Source organism: Mastomys coucha, unplaced genomic scaffold (genome assembly GCF_008632895.1).
Source record: "Mastomys coucha isolate ucsf_1 unplaced genomic scaffold, UCSF_Mcou_1 pScaffold15, whole genome shotgun sequence".
NCBI lineage: Eukaryota > Metazoa > Chordata > Mammalia > Rodentia > Muridae > Mastomys > Mastomys coucha.
The window spans coordinates 148,297,083-148,315,411 of record NW_022196897.1 but is presented as its reverse complement, the minus strand read 5'-3'; the positions used below and the strand labels follow the sequence as shown (position 1 = coordinate 148,315,411).

The window sequence follows — 18,329 nt, the reverse complement described above, 5'->3', positions numbered from 1 at the left end:
TGTGTGTGTGTGTGTGTGTGTGTGTGTGTAGGCCAGAAGACATGGGGTATCATCCTGGATTGATTGCTACTTTCTTTCTGCTGTATTCACTAAAGCAGAATCTCTTGCTGAACCCTGAGTTTACTAATTGTTTAGTCTATTCATCTAGCATGCCTGGGAATTACCCTTTCCCGCCACCAAGTGGGAGTACCAGGACCACAGATTACTGCTGTGACTGTAGTTACATTGGTGGTGGGAATCCAGACTCCAGGCCTCACGCTCATTCAGAAAGCACTCCATCTGCCGAGTCATCTCTCTCTCTCTCTCTCTCTCTCTCTCTCTCTCTCTCTGTGTGTGTGTGTCTGTGTGTGTGTGTGTAGGTCTGGCAACATTTTTCACAGTTGTATCTTTTCTGCTGGGTTCTAAGAATTGAACTTAGATCATCATACTTTTACAGCAAGCTTTTACTCCCTGAGTCCTACTGAGTATTTGTACGTGTATCATGTGCCCTGAGTGTTCTCATGATATAACTCTGGCATACACCCCAAGGGCCAACTTCTTTTATCTTTTCAGCCGCTTTCTTTTATTCTCTGTGTCTAGTTTTGGAAGACCATCCTTCAATCCTGCTGGCTAATTTTGGGAATCTCCCATTGAAATGTGCCTTGGTAAACTGTAGAGCTAAACACGTGAGCACCAACTAGTTGTCCAGGGTGGTTTGCTCAAGTAACTTGGACATGACCACGTAGACTCTTCTGCCCTGGATGCTTCATCTGGGAATCTAGGGTCAGCATCCAGAACTTGTGAACTGAGGTGTCATGGGATAGTGGTAGTACCTGAGCACCGTGTTGGAACTAAAAGGTGTTGGTGAACTTTTGCTTACTGGCCAACTGTTTTATAGTCTGCTTTTTCTCAAAGATTGGTCCCTTTCTCTTCATGATGTTTAATAATATTCTTCCAGAACATTCCTAGTTTTGAGAGAGACAGTGATATTTGACCTTTTCTTGCTAGCCACAAACCTGACATGTCACACCATCATGCCTTTGCCATGCTTACTGAGTCATTTGTCTAGAGTGTACCTGTCTTTTCCTATCAAACTCCGGAGGCCACATCATCTAGAGGCATAGTGGTCCATGTATGGACTCCATAGGTGGTGGGTGATGAGTAGAGTCAAGGATGGGGGAGGAGGTTTCAGAAGAGTTTTCAACTCCGATGTTTTCATATTGTCAGCAGCCCTGTGGCTGATATAGTTTGAGTGTGTACTCTTCGCTGGATAAGGCTGTGCTGAGCGGGGTGAACTGGATCAAGGGAAAGGTCCTTTGGGGCTTGCTTTCTGTGGAGCTGGTTCTTTGATGCTTGCACGAGGTAAAAAGGATTTTGGGGATTCCCCTTCTTTCATGCTGAAGCTAGTCAAGTGCTCACTGGGGAGTGGAATTTGGGAGAGACTCTCTGAGAAAAGCTTTGTGTGCCCCAATCTCACTTATTGTGCCTTCCAAAGTATTAATGCTGAAATGGCCTGGACACATGGTCCTTATGTGTTTATATCACTCCTAATACTGTTGCTGACTTGTTCAAAACTACACATTCCTAGGTTCCCATTCAGTTTCTGCACCGTTCCCCCTCTGTAATGATGAAATACTGTATATTAATTCTTTAAAAAATGATTGGTTTGTACATATGCATTTATTCTATCTTACTCTTGTCTCAGTTCACCCTAATGTCACTATTAACAGATTGGCATGTACCAAAACAGAGAGAAGAAAAGGAAGGAGACAAGAAGGAGAAAAAAGGGAAGAGGATAGTAAGCAGCAGAAGAGGAGGAGGAGGCAGAGAGAGCATACATGTATAACAATTATACATGATAGATACATTCATAGTGTATAGATTATAGTAATTGTCCTGCTCATAGGAGAGTGGTATTTATATAGCAGTTACCTTGTGGCAGGGTGCTATACTAAGCAGCTTAAGGACATTCAGCAGTGTAATCCTTAAAATATTCTTCTAAGTACATTTTATTATCTACATCTTACAAATGGGGAGAGTCAGTCACAGAGAGCTTAAACGGCTTGTCCAGAGTCACCATCATCATGTGCTTCAGTGAGGAGTAGTCCTCGAGAAGTCTGGGGCCAGCCTCTGCTTCCTAAGGACGCAAGTCATGATGATTTCTGAAGTCTCTTGACCCTTCTATCCTCCATCTCTTTTCCTACTACTCTATTCAGATCTAGGTTTTCACTGCCCAGCATGGCTTGGTGTCCTATTGAGTAGACTAGCATCCAAGAAGTGGCAGCAGAGGAACAGAAAGGTGCCATGCAGAAAGGTGCCATGCTTCTGACACACCCAAATAAAAGACAAAGTCCTTGTCTCCAGACAGTGCTCTGAAAAATGCTTACAAAGCATCTCATTTTATGAGATGGTCTCTCGTGTACCAAGGACTACAAAATTAATTGGGAAAACTGCATTAGCCTGTGATGACCCCAATCAGTGCTAGTTTAGGATGTTTATAAGGATCACAGAATTGGAAGAAAAAAATGGACAGGAAATTGAATGCAGGTTTAGTAATTATAGTAGTAGATATGTCTGGGTAATAATGAGTGCTGGCTGTTGTTATAAACAAAGGTCCTAAGGATTGCTTTGAACAGCTAAAAAGAACCTTGAAGTGATCAGGATACTCATCTGCTAGATAAACAGGGCAATGCATCTGCTCTAACATACATGTGGATGGCTATTTGAATATTTGGCTGTCTTGTGACATCATACCTGGGTTTCAGATGTCTGCCACATGGTCAAGAGTATATGCGATAGTTTTCGTCACTCGTGTGTTCAAGGCATGGTGTTAAAGGGAGCTAGTAGAGCCTTCAAGGGGGAAATGCTGGGAAGAGGTCATAGAGACATGTCCTTGAAGGTGACGGTGAAGTCTCAGTCATCACCTCTCCCCATCCTCTCTTCCCTCCTCCCCCATCTTTTCTCTATCTCCTCCTCTCCTTCCTTCTTTCCCTCTTACGTATCCTCTTCTTCATCTTCCTTTTCTTTATCCACTTCCCCTCTCCTCTTCTTCCTCTCTTTTAGCTTCCCAGGACACAAGCTTTTGCATGAGCTCCCTGACAGATAGGCTGCTCAGTGTAGACTTATAGCAATTGTTTTCTATAACAATTTGTTATAGGAAAACTCTGGCCCCAAATATATTCCTGTCTTCTGTATAAGCTCATGCATCTCAGGTGCTTGTTAGAGCAGCAGAGTTAACTGAAACAGAATAATTAAAGCAAAAAGTGGTATGCATGTATCCTTTAAGTATTTTAGTCACAGACATTGATGTCTAGAGTGCACATAAACAGTTTGAATAAAGAATTTTTGAATTGAAACTCAGGAGATGGCTCAGCCATTAAGAGCGCTGGTTGTCCTTCCAGAGGATCTTGGATCCATTCCCAGCACCTACGTGGAAACCCGTAGCCATTTGTAACTCCAGTGTGAAGGATCCCGGCACACTCTTCAGGCATCTGTGGGCATCATAGGTGAAGGCAAAACACCCATACACATGAAATAAAATCATAAATTTTAAAAAGAATTTTATAAATTTTATAAATGTTGAATATAATAACCAACATTCTCCCCCTAAATAAGTATACCATTTGTTGGCTGTTTGTGTCTATTTAATATTTGATATCTCAGCAATGCTGTGATCTGAATGTTTTTATTATTCTTATTTACAAATGAGGAGACATTAACTAATGTACTGAAGTGATTGAAATAAATAGAGAAGCTGAGATTTGAGTCTCTTTCTTCTGGCTCCAGACACATTGGGTCACTATCAGTTTTTCAACTAGTAAGTAACTTTATGAAATATGTCTTTGTTGTCATTGTTTTGAGATGAATTTTGCCCATGTTTCTCAGGCTGGCCTTGTGTTCAGAATCCTACTAAGTGTTAGAATTCAAAATTAATAATTAATTATTAATAAAAATATTAAATACTTAAATATAAATATTAAATATGTAAAATATTAAGTATGAAAAATAGAGGTATAGCTTATCTTATACCTAAAACTTTATATATTAATTTAAGATTTTTCTGAAAACATTATTGTGGGCTTCTCACTGGGAAATGGAAAGAATGGTTTACTTAAAATTATCTTTTTTACAGTAAAAGAAATTTGTGTATGTGTGGTCTGTATATTCATTAGTGTGTGTGTGCACATGTGCACGTGAATTCGAATGTGTGTGGAGGCCAGAGGTTGGCACTGGGTGTCTTTCCTTAATTGTTCTCTATTTTTATTTTTTGAGACAGGTCCTCTCATTGAACCTGAATTTTTTCAATGGAGCTAGGTTAGATGGCCTGTGGGCTCTGGGGATCCTCCTGTCCCCAGTCCCAGCCCTTGGGTTACAAACATGCTATTTTTATGTGGGTGCTGGGGGTTGAATCTCAGGTCCTCATACCTGCACAGAGCAAGTGCTTTATTCTAAGAATGGTAACTCTGGTTTAATGATTAGGGTTGATTTTGCTGGTTTGTAGAGTTGAGTCAATCTGACAAGGTAGAAATGTGGGCATGATGAGCTTCATTCTTGCTCAGTGCCAGCGTCATGGAAGGGATCATGTCCCAGAAACTCCCTGAACAGAACAAGAGACAGATGAGCTTTCCTGAGCCCTTCAGACTCCTCCTGCTTCCACCTCACTGTTCCCAGGACACCTTGAAGGCGCATCCTTCCTGTGCTGGTGACTTCTGTCACCAGGGCTGGGTGGGCTCTTCTAGAGTGTTCATGTGAGAAGACTGAAACTCCAGAGGCCAGGGTTCTTCTGGCTGACACATCCTTTCTGAGAGTACCCACTCTTTTGCTTAATGAGGGGGCAGATTTATTAGGCTTTGGATGTGGTTGCGATTTGAGTTTTCATGGGACATGTTGGGAGATTTGTTAAGAAAAGAAAATCATTTAGTACAAATGGGGTAGTCTCTTTGGATTTAGTGAAAATCAAATGGCTGAGGCACCTCTATAAAGCAGAGCCCAACAACCTGGAAAAAACCAACAGTCACCTCATTTGGGGCACTTGCAGTTTAGCAGCCATAGCCACATGGGTGACCAAGTCTGTAAAATACGGCTAGTCTTAATACATCTAAAATATAAACCTGTTTTAAAGGCTTCATTATCAGAAGAGGACATAAAACATTTTCTTTACCAATTTTCATGTTATATTAACATGGTTTTATATATTTGGAGTTTGGCAAAATTAATTATCAAAATTGATCATACTCATTTTTAGCCCTTTTTCATATGGCAACTAGAATATTTAAAATTCCATGAGTGGTATGTATTATACTTCTGTTGGACAATACTGCCACGGACTGTCAGAATTTATTGTGCCTTCTGTTCTTCTGCCCACAGGGATGTCTCTCTTTGATGATAGTAACAGCTGGTGTATATTGAGCACTTACTATATGCCAGGGTCTTTAAATGTGTTCTCTGCATGGATGATAGAAACCCAATGTTGCTAAGTTACTCTTGTGATTGTCTTTTTGCAGATAGAGACATCAAGGCATAGAAAAATTAAATACCTTACCATTAGTCCCAAAAGGAGCAAAGGGCAGACAGGATTTGAACCAAAGCCCTGGTCCACTGGCTCTTACTGATACCTTCTAAAGCTCTTGCTTCCTGCACATGGCTCTAAGATTTCTGTTTCTGCTTTGTGCTCAGTCACTTTCCAGTTTTCATTTCTCCTGCCAAGAAGTGATCCAACTATCCGTTAGAGCCTTTTGGTTGTGTGCTTCATGTGTGTGTGTGTGTATGTGTGTGTGTATGTGTGTGCTCACACACATGCAGAATAATACCCATCTATGTATAGGTTGTAACTCTTTCATTTAGCCTTGACGTTCTGTGAAAGAGACAAGGATAGTATTTGTCATGCCTTGCAACTCTCTAGAGCCAGAAAACAGCTTTTTGGTCGTCTGTACTGGCTGATTCTATGTCAACTTGACACGAGCTTCCTCTGGGAGGAGAGAGCCTCAGTTCATGAGATCCAGCTATAAGGCATTTTCTCAATTAGTGATCAGTGGGGAAGGGCCCAGCCCATGTAGGTGGTGCCATCCCTGGGCTGGCTGGCCTGAATTCTATAAGAGAGCAGGTTGAGCAAACCATGAAAGGAACCCCATTAAGCAGCACCCTCCATGGCCTCTGCATCCGCTCCTTCATTGCTCCTGTGTCCAGGTTCCAGCCCTGCTTCTGTCCCAACTCCCCCCAGGGATGAACTATCATCAGGAAGTGTAAACTACTGAATAAACTCTTTCCATTCCAGCTTACCTTTTGGTCATGGTGTTTCATCATAGCAATAGAACCCCCCAAGTAAGGCCAACTTCCTACTACTGCTTTTGTGTCAATAGCTCTGGATTTTGTCCTAGTTCTGCAACTTTTGTGTAGGTACTGTCCTTCTCTGTGTCTTATTTACCATTATGAATAAAACCAGAAGCTAAGTTCTTCTGGTCTAGCATTCTTTGATTTGTAACAGAGGAGTGAAGGAAATGGGACATCTCAAATGCAAGAATTTAGTGATTCTTGTGTAAAATAAGACACTGTGAAAATAAGTTCTGCAGCCTTGTTCATCCATCCATCTGTCGTCCATCCGTCAGGTACAACCAGTGCTGCTGACTTTCTGACAGGAGAATTTGTCTTCATGAGTGTGTGGAGACCAAGTACCGGAGGGACAATCTGTCCCCGAAAACTGAAGCTTTCACATTAAGATAAATCCCCCAGGTGAGCATAAGGTACTTACTGTGTTCCCAGGCCCCCAAAGAGCGACAGGTCTCTACTGTAGGCAAGTTTGGTCTACATCATGACTCCAAGCCCAGGCTCGGGTCCATAGAAAGGACTGACTCATCTAACAAAAAAATTACCCCATGTTTCTGAACATATCGTCTGTCACAGTTTTGACAATGCTCAGTGCTAGCTTTCTGTTGGGGGAAGCAACTGTGTTTTAAACCACTCTCAAATATGCCAATATCTTTTAAATATTATTTCCTTTCCTAAGTATTGTGTTTCTCATAAACAAAGCAAAACCAGGTTACATTCTCTCAGAATTCAAAGCATTATTTGTCACCAGGAAAACAACTTGTAGAAGCCTGGACAGGCCAGAGTTTGCTGTGTTGTTTAAGAGTCTTGGGGTATTCTAAGGTTAAAGGAAGATTTTTGGCACTAAGAACTCTGTAAAGCCAGAGCTGCTGGACCAGGCAAACCTGTTAAACCCATCAGTTTGGAATTAGTTAAGAAAACAGAAGCCACCTTAGGGATTTCCATTGGGAATGGGTTTAACAGAAGGTATCAGATGCTAAAATACTTCGAAGCCATCACATATGTGGCCAAGTATTTTCCACAGGAAGCAAGACACTGGTATGGGGAAGAACTATGGGCTTCAACAAATGATGTTGGATAAACAGACTTCGATATGCAGAAGAAAACTGAACCCTTATCTCATGCCACACACACAACATTAACTAAGAATGCATTGGAGAGCTACCTGTAAAACATTGGATTATGAGTCTTGTAGAATATATGGGAGGAAGCTTCATGACTTGGGCCAGTGGCTTCTTTGAAAGGACATCAAAAACATAAGAGATAATAGCAAAAACAGGCACACAGAACTACATAAAACTGGAAAGTGTGTGTGTGTGAGAGAGAGAGACAGGAAACAACAGTGGAGACAAACTCATGGAGTAGAAGAAAATGTTTTCAAACCACATCTGATGATGATCAGGGGTTAATACTGAAAAATATGGTTACTACTTACAACTCAACAGCATAACAAGGCACTGATTGAAAGATGGGCAAGGACATCAAACAGATAGTTCTCTAAGGAAGCCATACAATTAGTAACAAGCATATGAAAAGATTTTCAGTCTCACCGATCATGAGATAAATTTAAACCCAAATGACAACAAAGCTTACATTTATTTGGATGGCTTCATCAAGTGGAAATCAAAACAATCAAAAGTAGCAAATGCTAATGTCACAGCTTTGGAGAAATTGGAACCATTGTGCTATAAGTAAGAGTATAACATGATGCAGCTTCTGGGTAAACAAGAAATCCGAAAGAAAGCTGCACACGATCTGACAATCCCAGCTTTAGTTATGTGTGGGACACAAGCAGGGTCCTGAAGAGATAGGCGTGCACCTGTGTTTCAGCATCATTCCTAACAGCCAAGAGTCAGTTTCTTTTACTCAAAGAGAAATATTGTTGATTAAAATTTTCCCTTCCCCTACCTGGGCTGGCTGGGCATCAGTTGGGGAGGAGGTTTTTAGTCCTACTAGGCCTAGATGTACCAGGATGGGGTGGTACCCAAGGGGTCCTCCCCTTCTCTAGAGAGAAGGGGAGGAGATAATGGGGGAAGGAACTTTTAAGGGCAGGGCTGGAAGGAGAGGGGGGCTTGGATTGGGATGTAATATAAATAAAAAATAAATTATGAAAAAATAATAAATTTATTTGATAATTTCTTACATGTATAGAGTGTGTTCTCCTCACTCTGATCCTTTCTGATCTCTCTCTCACCCCTGATATCCCTTCTACTGTGTAAAAGCTTCTTTCCCTCATTCTTGACTTTTAACAAAAAGTCCCTCCTCTGATTTTTAACCAGAACATCATGGGAACAAATGCTATATACATGAACAGGGATACTATTTGGCCTTCAAAAGGAAGAGAAGTCTTATTGCATGGGTGAACTGTGAGGCTGTTATGTGAAGAATAAAAACAAAACCTCTTAAAATGGCTTAACCTGAATGCTCCCACTTACAGGAGTACATTGCTATAACCAAATACATACTTTACACAACTGGTGGGAGGAAATATTTGGTCAGGTTCCTCTGTCAACTCAAGAAGTACTGGGTCCCATTGGACCATGGCTACGGTGGCTTCTGAACATTTGGTTGACTGAACCTGGAAATCCTACTTCCTTAAGAAGCCCTTTGTTAGGATATTCCAGGGACACTGTCTCTTTAAAGGAAATGCTCTCCAAAGAGTTCACAGTTTTACAGTCTGAAGGCTGTGATGAGTAGGCTATCACTAATTCCTGAGATACAGTCAAAGCATCCTTTCTGTTATCCTCATACCATACCCATTGCTTGCTTTTCTAATGGCACTAACTTCTTTTATACCCATGGCCTTTCTAGCCACAATGGTAGATGGGCCCATACTCATTTCTAGCTTTCCATCATAATTTTTAATGTTTTTATGTCCCACCATTTGGTCTCATTTGTCTCTGGAAACCTGACTAAAAGCACATAACAATAACTATGTTGTACCCTGAATGTAATGCTGTATAGAAATTTCCTCTGACAAATGCACTTGGTCTTTAGGTCTAAGTTCAGTCTTACTCAGGTTTTCAAGAAGTGGACAAACTGTCGGCTTTTTATTTGGGTGTATGTGTGTGTACCAAATTTTAACATGAATGGACTTCCGTCCATTTTCCAGTGATGTATTTACTCCCTTCTGAAACTGCATGACTGCTATCTTCATCATCTATAATTCTGTTGGCATTCTGGCCTTATACACTCACCCTGGAACATCCTATTTTGCACCACTTAAGAAATATAGGGCTTCCTGAGCCCTCATCTCCAAACCCCATAGCAGTTCTAATGATACAGACATCGCATAGTCATGTTTAGTTATGCGTTTATCTGCTACATATTTTCTGTATTAGTTAATTTTTTTTTTGCCCCTGGGACAAAAATCTAACCAAAACAACTTTAAAGGAGACAGGATTTATTTTGACTGACAGTTTCCCAGGGTTTAATTCGTTGTGACAGGGAAAATATGGCAGTACAATTAACTCATGGTGGTGTCCAACACATGTGTTGAAAGCTGCTCACACCTAGGAAACTGATGGCAAGACAGAAGTAACGGGCTGCATATAACCTTCAAAGATGTCCTTCAGTGACCTGCTTCTGCCAGCTAGGCCCCATTTCTAAAAAGTTCTTCAGCTTTCCCAAATAGCATGGCTACTTGGGGAATAAACATTTAAAACACTAGCCTATGGGGGACATTTCAGATGTAAAAACACACAATGAGATTCCTATAATAGAGAAAATAATAAAAAGAGAAAATAGGCTTGTGATTGCTGCCACTGGGAGGAGAAGCGGAGGGGCGTAGTATTAAATGGCATGTTCATGCTGCATAAGCAGAACTCTGTGAGGTGGTAGTTTGTAAATAATAGAAGTTTATTTCTCACAGTCGTATGAGCTGAGGAGTCCAAGGTCATGGTCCTAGCAATATTGGAGTTGCACTCTGCATCCAAGATGGGACTGATGGAACACACACACACACATACACACACACACACACACACACACACACACACACTCACACACACACACACTCACACACACACACTCATACACACACTCACACTCACATACTCATACACATACACTCACACACACACACACACACACACACACACACACACAAAGGTGTTCTCACATGACAGATGATAAATGGTCCTATTTAGGTCTCTGCATCTCAGTTAAGGTCACTCCATGCGTGAGGACTTGGCTCTCATGATTTAATCACTTCCTCACCTGTTGATGTTCATACATAGGATTTAAGTTTCTACATAGAGACTTGGAGGGTCGAGTCCAGTTCAAACCACAGCAAGCGTGTGCCACATTTTAGTTTTGCAAAAAGGAAACTTCTATAGATCTTTTGTGTAACAGTTGGCTACGGTTAACTCTACAGAATTATTTGTTTAGAAATGGCCCGGTTCCTGGCTCTGTTTTATTCCTGACATGCAGGGTTGCAAGGAACCAGATATTTAGTCCTTCTATGAAGGAAAATTGAGTAGGTAAAAATATAGTGCTGTTGTATTTTTGCCATAACATGGGATCTGTGAGGACATTCTGTTATGCTACGATGCTTTGTAGGCAAGGACTTTACGACTTCTTCACTAAATACATGAGGAGAGTCTCACCTGCACTCAAGGACGTGTAGATGAGCATAGAGACTCATTCCAAACACAGTTTAGCCATTGTAGCATTGTAAAATAACTCTTGTTTTTCTCTTGGAGGGTGGTATTAAGAATTATAAGATAGGCTTTGTTTAGCACCAGTATGAAATAAGAGGTTGTCTGATTCTAGCTACATCAAACAAAATGTCAGCTCTATAAGTCCGATTCTTTAAACTTTACACAAAGTTTTAGACTTTATAATGTAGACAATAATCACAGAAAGGTTATTTTTCCTGGATTGAAAGTCTTTTTCCTTTGATTAAAATAAAATGTCATCAACCTTTGTCTCTACATAGTTGACTTTCAGGAGGGTTACCAGGGACATCTTCCCATCTGAAGTTTCAAGGGCACCATGGCCAAGGGAGTTGCATGGAGGGCCTTGGGTGATGGTGTAGACGGCCTTCTTTGGCTTAGGGTTTTCTGTAACCTGGGAGAGAAGGTTGTCTAACTGGGAGCAATGAGATTAAATACCACAAGAGACAACCTAGAACAAAATGTTGGGTGTGTGGACCCATGGGAGATTTCAATGACCTCCAAGTGCTGACCAGTCTCAGAGCTGGACTCTCCCTCAGACTGGGGTGTCCACCTGTCCCCTGGATAAAACTCATGCGTGACCCTTTCTCTCTTTTTAGGCATATGCTAATGTTAGGTGCCAACTGTAGGCTGTCTTATATCTATGGAGTTCATAGTTCCCTTTTACCACTAGTTCCTGAAGGCTCCTTGTTTAATTGTTTACTGAGATTCAGGAGCAGGTTCCGGGATGGCCAGACATGGCTATTTTAGAGTCCACATATAGTCACATTTACTAGTGTCAGAATTAGATGAGGCTATGATAAAGGGTATTGGTTCTGCGGAGAGGAAACAGAAAGAGTTGGCGATGGACCCCTATAAGAGAGAGTGGCTGATCAGGTATCTGAGGTGACTCTCTGAACACAGATCAACACATGGCATTTTAGATTCTACAGAAATGCCTTAGCTTCTGTTGCCTGTCTCAGAGAGAGCTGGAAATGTCAAGTTGCATGTGACAGTTGTGTGTTTGGGAGGTCTAAGGCTTCACATGATCTGTTCAGCTCACCTAGAACCATCAGGGCAATACTAGATGTTCCAAACCCTGGTTTATGATTGGGTGGGGAATCAGCCAGATTATAGAGTATACTTTCTTTTAAAGATCCTGGACAACAGAGGAAGGTCCTCCTAACACTGAACTCCTGCCATACCTGCTACTGTAATCTTACTTAGGAAATGAATTTAGGAGACCAGCAGGCTTAGTCAGGCATGACAACTAATACCTTTACTCCCAGTGTTCCAAATCCCAAAGCTGGGAGATCACAAGTTCAGGATTGACTTCAGCCATATAGTCAGACATTGCCTAGAAAAATAGCCCACAAACCGAAATAGCTTAGACTTCTTTTAGACCTGAATCCTGCTTATCATTAAAACTACTCAAGAACTCATGAGCGTTTGTGCCCTGCACTCTTGATAGACTTGAGGACTTAGTTTCTGTTTTGATGAGGAAGAGATTATCTATAGGGAACAATTTCTAGACACCAGGCTTCCCACTTCTCATTCTAGAAAATCAGAAGCAGGTGGGCCTGGATCAAGTCTGGACTTCTGTTGTAGGCTTGGGCAAGTAGTTTACCTGAATGGACTCAGATGCCCTGGACATATGGGCTGAATGCTTAGACCATGCCAACTTTCCCAACCACCCAAGTCTTGCCTGAGTCATACCACAGAGGCTTTTACAAAATCCCATCCATTCAGGCTTGAACTGCAGTTCTGAGGATCATAAATCCATTATTATTAATAGATAACATGGCGAAGAACCACCTCTTTGTACCCAAGTCTCTTTTCTTGTGATGTAAGACTGGAAACATCTGTCTGCCTCATGCTGTTACTGTAAGAGGGCCCGAGGCAGTGGGGAGCAGATTTGGAGAACTCTGTCTCTCTAGGCATTTCTTGTTGCTGCTGTTACTGTGACCTTCACGAACAGCTGGTTCCAAACTTCCTGTGTCAAAGAACTGTAGTGCTTTCTGAAAAGACCACCCCTTGCTTACCCACCAGCCCCTGGGAGGGCGGATTAAAGTTGTTGTGGCTGCAAACCCAGCCGATATGGGCTGTAATATAGTAAATTATCACTTGTTTTGCAGTCTTGACGAGAAAAATAAATGCAATTACACTCATGAATGTTGAAAAATGAAGCAAAGCAATGTGGATCGGCACATTTGAGGTGCTTTTCCAAATGAAAAGCTGCCTACAATGAATGCTAATGGGCTCCCTCCCTCCTGCTCCTTGGCATATGGTGCAATGTGATCTTTCTGAATTAAGGGAGCAGCTGTGCCAAGTAGCTGGTCATGGGAGCAATAGCCTTCAATGGCCCTCATGATTGGAGCCTCAGCAAGTAGACCCCAACTTTCTCCCTAGCCTGAGTACCCAGGATGGGCCCAGGTTTCTAAAGAAGATACTGAAATGATTTTGGAGCCATCTTTCTGTTTCAGGATTCTTGAGTCTATTCTGTAGTTTACCGTGTGTGGCAAGCACACATTGAACAGCAACTGTATACTCCACATTGTACTGGGAGAGAGAATAAGCCCAGACATCCTTTCCCTGCTAGTCATACAAGACTTTGCCACCTAGGCTCAAAGGGTGACAACAACCAGTTTTGTGTTGTCATGACAGTGGCCACCGTCCATATGTGGCCACTGAACACTTAAAATACGGCTAGTCTAAAATGAGATGTGCTTGAAGTATAAAGCACATTCTGGACCACAAAGATGTAATACAAAAACAACGGTCAAAAAATTGGGAAGGTGGGCCAATTATATGCCAGCAGCGCATTATTTTGTATAAGGGACTGGGACACCAGAGAATTTTCTTTGCATGGGCTTCTGGATTCTGCTGAGCTAAGTTAAATATAAGTGGTGTTTTTTTTTTTCTTTTTAACATGGCTGATAAATTTTTTTGAAGGGAGAGTATGGCTTCCACTTACTTCTGTTGAGTGGTGTGGCTCTAGATCTGTTTTACCAAGGTGGACACACACTCCATGTTGGGGACACTCTGTTAGACCTTCAGCCTCACCTGCTATTTGCTGTCTTGGGACCTGGTGCTTGTGGAAGGCTTTTCCTGAGAGCTTTCTTTTAATGTAACTGCCACCTTCAGTGAGCAGTAGTCTTTGACTGTCCTTTTAACATATGTATCCTCTGGTTCTCAAACACTCTTCCTAGTCTCTGTCATAATGTTTAGTTCTATTATATATTTATTTGCTTCAGTATCTGTTTCTACTAAGAGAACAGAAGGAAGGATTGGGAGCTTCCTGCTTTACTTTGTCTTATTTGAGAGAGAGAGAGAGGAGAGAGACAGAGACAGAGAGAGAGACAGAGACAGAGACAGAGAGAGAGACAGAGACAGAGAGACGGAGAGAGAGACAGAGAGAGAATGCATTTATCTGTCTGCACCTAGTGTGTGGAGGTCAGAGGTCAATTGTGGTGTCATTCCTCAGACACAATCCACCTTGATTTCTTGAGACCAAGTTTTCCCCTGCAACCTGGGAGCTCTCCAATTAGGTGAGGCTGACTGGCCAGGCAGTGATCCCCAAAGATCTACCTGTGTGTGTTTCTAATTGCTAGGATTACAAGTGTGTGCCACTGTACCTGACTCTTTTGCTTAGGTACTAAGTATTGAACTCAAGTCCCGAGGGTTTCATGGTAAATACTTGATCACCTAAGCTTTCTCTCTAGCTCATCGTTTTCCATTTCAATCTTCATGTTACTGTAGCAACTGACACATAGTAGGTACTCAAACTATTATTCCCTTAAATGAAGGCATGAATTCATTTCACTTATGTTACAAGGGAGAAACCAATTTGGTTATTTTTAGATTGCTGATGTTTGATTAAGAGTCAACAATAGGTCCCCAATCTATCAGTCAAGGGAAGTCTGAATGAAAAGAGAGAGACTGATGAATGATGTAATGAATTTGGTACAGTCGGGATTATGTAAATTAACAAGGAAGCTAAGTACCAGTGGCTGAACCCAGAGAGGAGCCTAAGGGGCAAGGACAGGGAATCTCATTAGGGGCTGCTTGGAGTATGGAGAACACAGCCACATGCTGCCTGCCTTCTGTTTGCTTTTGGCCTTAATGAGCCAGGGTAGCTGATGCAGGATGCCTGGGGATGAAGGCCCAGGAGGTTCCCTCTCCAGTACAGAGCATGGGAAAGAGTCTATCTGGATTGAGGAGCAGGGACACTGGTAAGGAGGGCTAGTGGGAGAACAGACAATAATTGTTACCCTCCAAAGACTTGAAGAAGCTACTTCCTCTAATGTGAGGGGATGTGTCTATTCCAGACCAACAACCCTATCCTAAAAGTATTCTAAAAGTAGGATGCTTATGAGCATTAAAATTGTTTAACATTCATGAAGAGCTTTCTGGCCATTGAATGGGAAGTGTAATTATGGGAGGCATAAAGTTGTTATTTGCAGAGGATATTATTATTCAACCAAAGCTCAAGAGAAATAAGTGAAAAACTATTACAACCCAGTAAAAGAGTACAGCGGGGCAGCCAGTTGGGGACTAATCAGATGAAAATCAACAATTTCCCCAACCTTAGTAATAACTAGTTATAAAAATAATATAAAATGATTAATTTTGCTAAGGCATCAAAGTATAGAAAGCTGAGGAAACTCAAGAACTAGGGATTTTGGAAGGAAGCTGAGAAGCAAAATGGAGGAAAACAAATGAAAAGACAGATTGGTGTCATTCCTTGACAAAGACTTCCTATTTTAAACCTTGTGGGTTTAGGTTTTATTTAAAGTGCATTACAGTAGCAATGAATGAGCAGGGTTACAAATGGATTGTTCAGTTTATCTAGAAAATATAAATGAGTACAGCTGACCAGACAGATACTGGGAGATAACAGGGGAAGGACATTCATACTCCTAGAGGATTAACACAACAGAATATGTCCTGTAAAGAGACATGTGCATGCTTGTATGACTGTGTGTATATGAGCATCTTCTGTATGATAGATAACCTGCAGACTTGTAATAAGTGAGATAAATCAGGATGAAAATTTATCTACAGTGAGGCATGGGGTAAGTTGGGATAAATTTTTCCTTTTTTAAATTAATTGATTTATTTACTTTATATCCTGATTGTAGCTTCTCCTCCCTCCACTCCTCCCAGTCTCTCCCTCTTTCTTCTCCTTCCCAACATCCTCCTGCCCTCCATTTCTTCTCAGAAAAAAGGGAGGCCTGTTGGGATAGATTTTTAACATTCGCTATCAAAATATATTCCAGATGAATGGAATTAGTAACATTTAAATGTAAAAACTTTAAGTCTCTATGGCATAAGTGACATTTAAAATAATTGAATATTAGAACAGTTTTCTGGAAAAAAAAAAGAGGAATAATGACAAGTATTTCACCCTGAAAAAATAAACAAGAAAATACCTACATCAAAATGAACCCTGACACACACACATACACACCCCACACACTAGTTATACATATAGTTATATAAAACAAATGATTGATAACGTGAATATGAAAAGAGCTTGTACAAATCAATAAAAGAAAGACAAATGATCCATTAGACAAATTTTGTGTTGGTGAGACTTCTGAGAAATACTGTCAGTGTAAAACACATTGGCACAATATTTAGAGAGAACAATTTAATATCTGTCAGAAATATGAACTATGTATATCTCTGGCCCCCAAATTTATTCTTGAAAGTGTACTGCAAGGAAATAATCAAAAATAAGCCTAAAGTGGCAAATTCTGGATATGTGACCCCGACTTCCCAGAATTTTGCTCTAGCCACTCTAATACAGAATAAATGAGCTTGCTTCCCAGGATGGCTGCCAGGTTTCTTTTCGATGAGTTGCCTGTAAAAATTCCTGGGAAAATGGCACTGTGTATTCATGGTTAATTTGGGGCTACCACATCTTTACTTTCCTTCTCTACCTTGGGGACTAGTGGGGTGCCTTGTACATTTCAGCTCTAGGAGGAACAAAGGTAAGAGCACTAAACCGACGTTTAAATTTAGTGTACTTCTCTAAGAGTACATGTTGAGTTTAACAAGACATAATTTAGTAACTGTCAACAGTATGCAGGTGAGGACTTAGGCTGGGTATTGGGTGAAAAAGGCTCTCTGCTGGAGTACAGGTTAGTTAGGCACCACTGAGTTCTCTTCTGCAGGAGGCCTTGACTTTGACCCTTGTCTTGTCTAGTTTAGTTTTCCCAAGAACTCCTTTAGGACTGGGTTAATTTACTGAGATTTCTACTACCCTTGGTGACTGTTTGGCCTCAGTTCCCTTTCCTGTTAATGTGATAATATACCCCAGTAAAAGTCACTTAAAGGATAAGAGGTTTGTTTTGATTCACAGTTCCATGTTACAGTCCATCATAGCAGAGAAATCACAGCGGCAGGAGCTTGAGGAAGTTGATCACATCATGTTCATCGTCAGATATGAAGAATGATATGTGAGCAGACTTTTATGCTCAGTTCATGTTCCTCTTTCTATCCAGTTCAGGATTCAAGTCCCATGTATGTTCCACTCACAGTTGGTGGGTTTTCCCACCTAACGTAATCAAAATAATCCTCTACAGACATGCCCATGGGTCATCCTAATGTAGGCCGTTCCTCAGTGAGATGCTTGCCAGTTGATTCTAGATTGTATCAAGTTGACAATTAAAACTAGCCATAATAGGCTGTTACTAAACATTCAATAAACTAGGTAACTTTTAGAAACAACAACTTCTTTCTTTCCTTCACAGGCTAAGGAATTCAAGACAAAGTCTTTTGTAGGCTCTGTGTTCAGAGGGCTTCCTTCTTATAGATGGAGCTTTAAAGTTTGTCTTAGTTAGAGTTAAAATTGCTATGATGGAACACCATAGCCCAAAGCCAGTTGGGGAGGAAAGGGTTTATTTGGATTAACACTCCCACATCCATAGTCCATCACTGAGGGAAGTCAGGACAGGAATTAAAATAAGGCAGGAACCTGGAGGCATGAGCTGATGCAGAAGCCATGGATGTGGTGCTGCTTAATGGCTTGCTCATCATGCTTGCTCATCCTGCTTTCTTTTAGAACCCAGCTATAGCAGTGCCCCAAATGGGCTGGGTCTTCTCAAATCAATCACTAATTAAGAGAATGCCCTTCAAGCTTGCCTATACTCCAATTTTATGGGGGCACATTTTAATTGGGATTCCCCCATCTCAGATCACTCTGCCTGTGCCAAGCCGACATAAAATTAGCCAGTGAAGAGTTGTGTCTTCATTTTGTAGAAGGGGCAAAATGGTCTTCTGGGGTCTCCTTCATAAGGGAGTTAATCTCATTCATGAGTCCTCTGACTCCAAGACATCACCTCACAATGATCTTATCTCTTAGTG

At 41.2% G+C, this 18,329-nt stretch overlaps 1 protein-coding gene across 23 annotated transcripts in view; it reads left to right on the top strand.

The window, feature by feature from the left end:
* The window catches only part of Ptprt (protein tyrosine phosphatase receptor type T), a 1,176,099-nt gene that overhangs the window by 323,165 nt on the left and 834,605 nt on the right, over positions 1 to 18,329 (top strand). The window contains exon 2 of one of the 23 annotated variants that reach the window (XM_031372647.1): positions 6,585 to 6,708. The exons of the other annotated variants lie outside the window; for them this stretch is intronic. The gene's annotated coding sequence lies outside the window, so the exon portion shown is untranslated. The remainder of the gene's footprint in view (positions 1 to 6,584; positions 6,709 to 18,329) is intronic. 23 annotated transcript variants of the gene reach the window in all.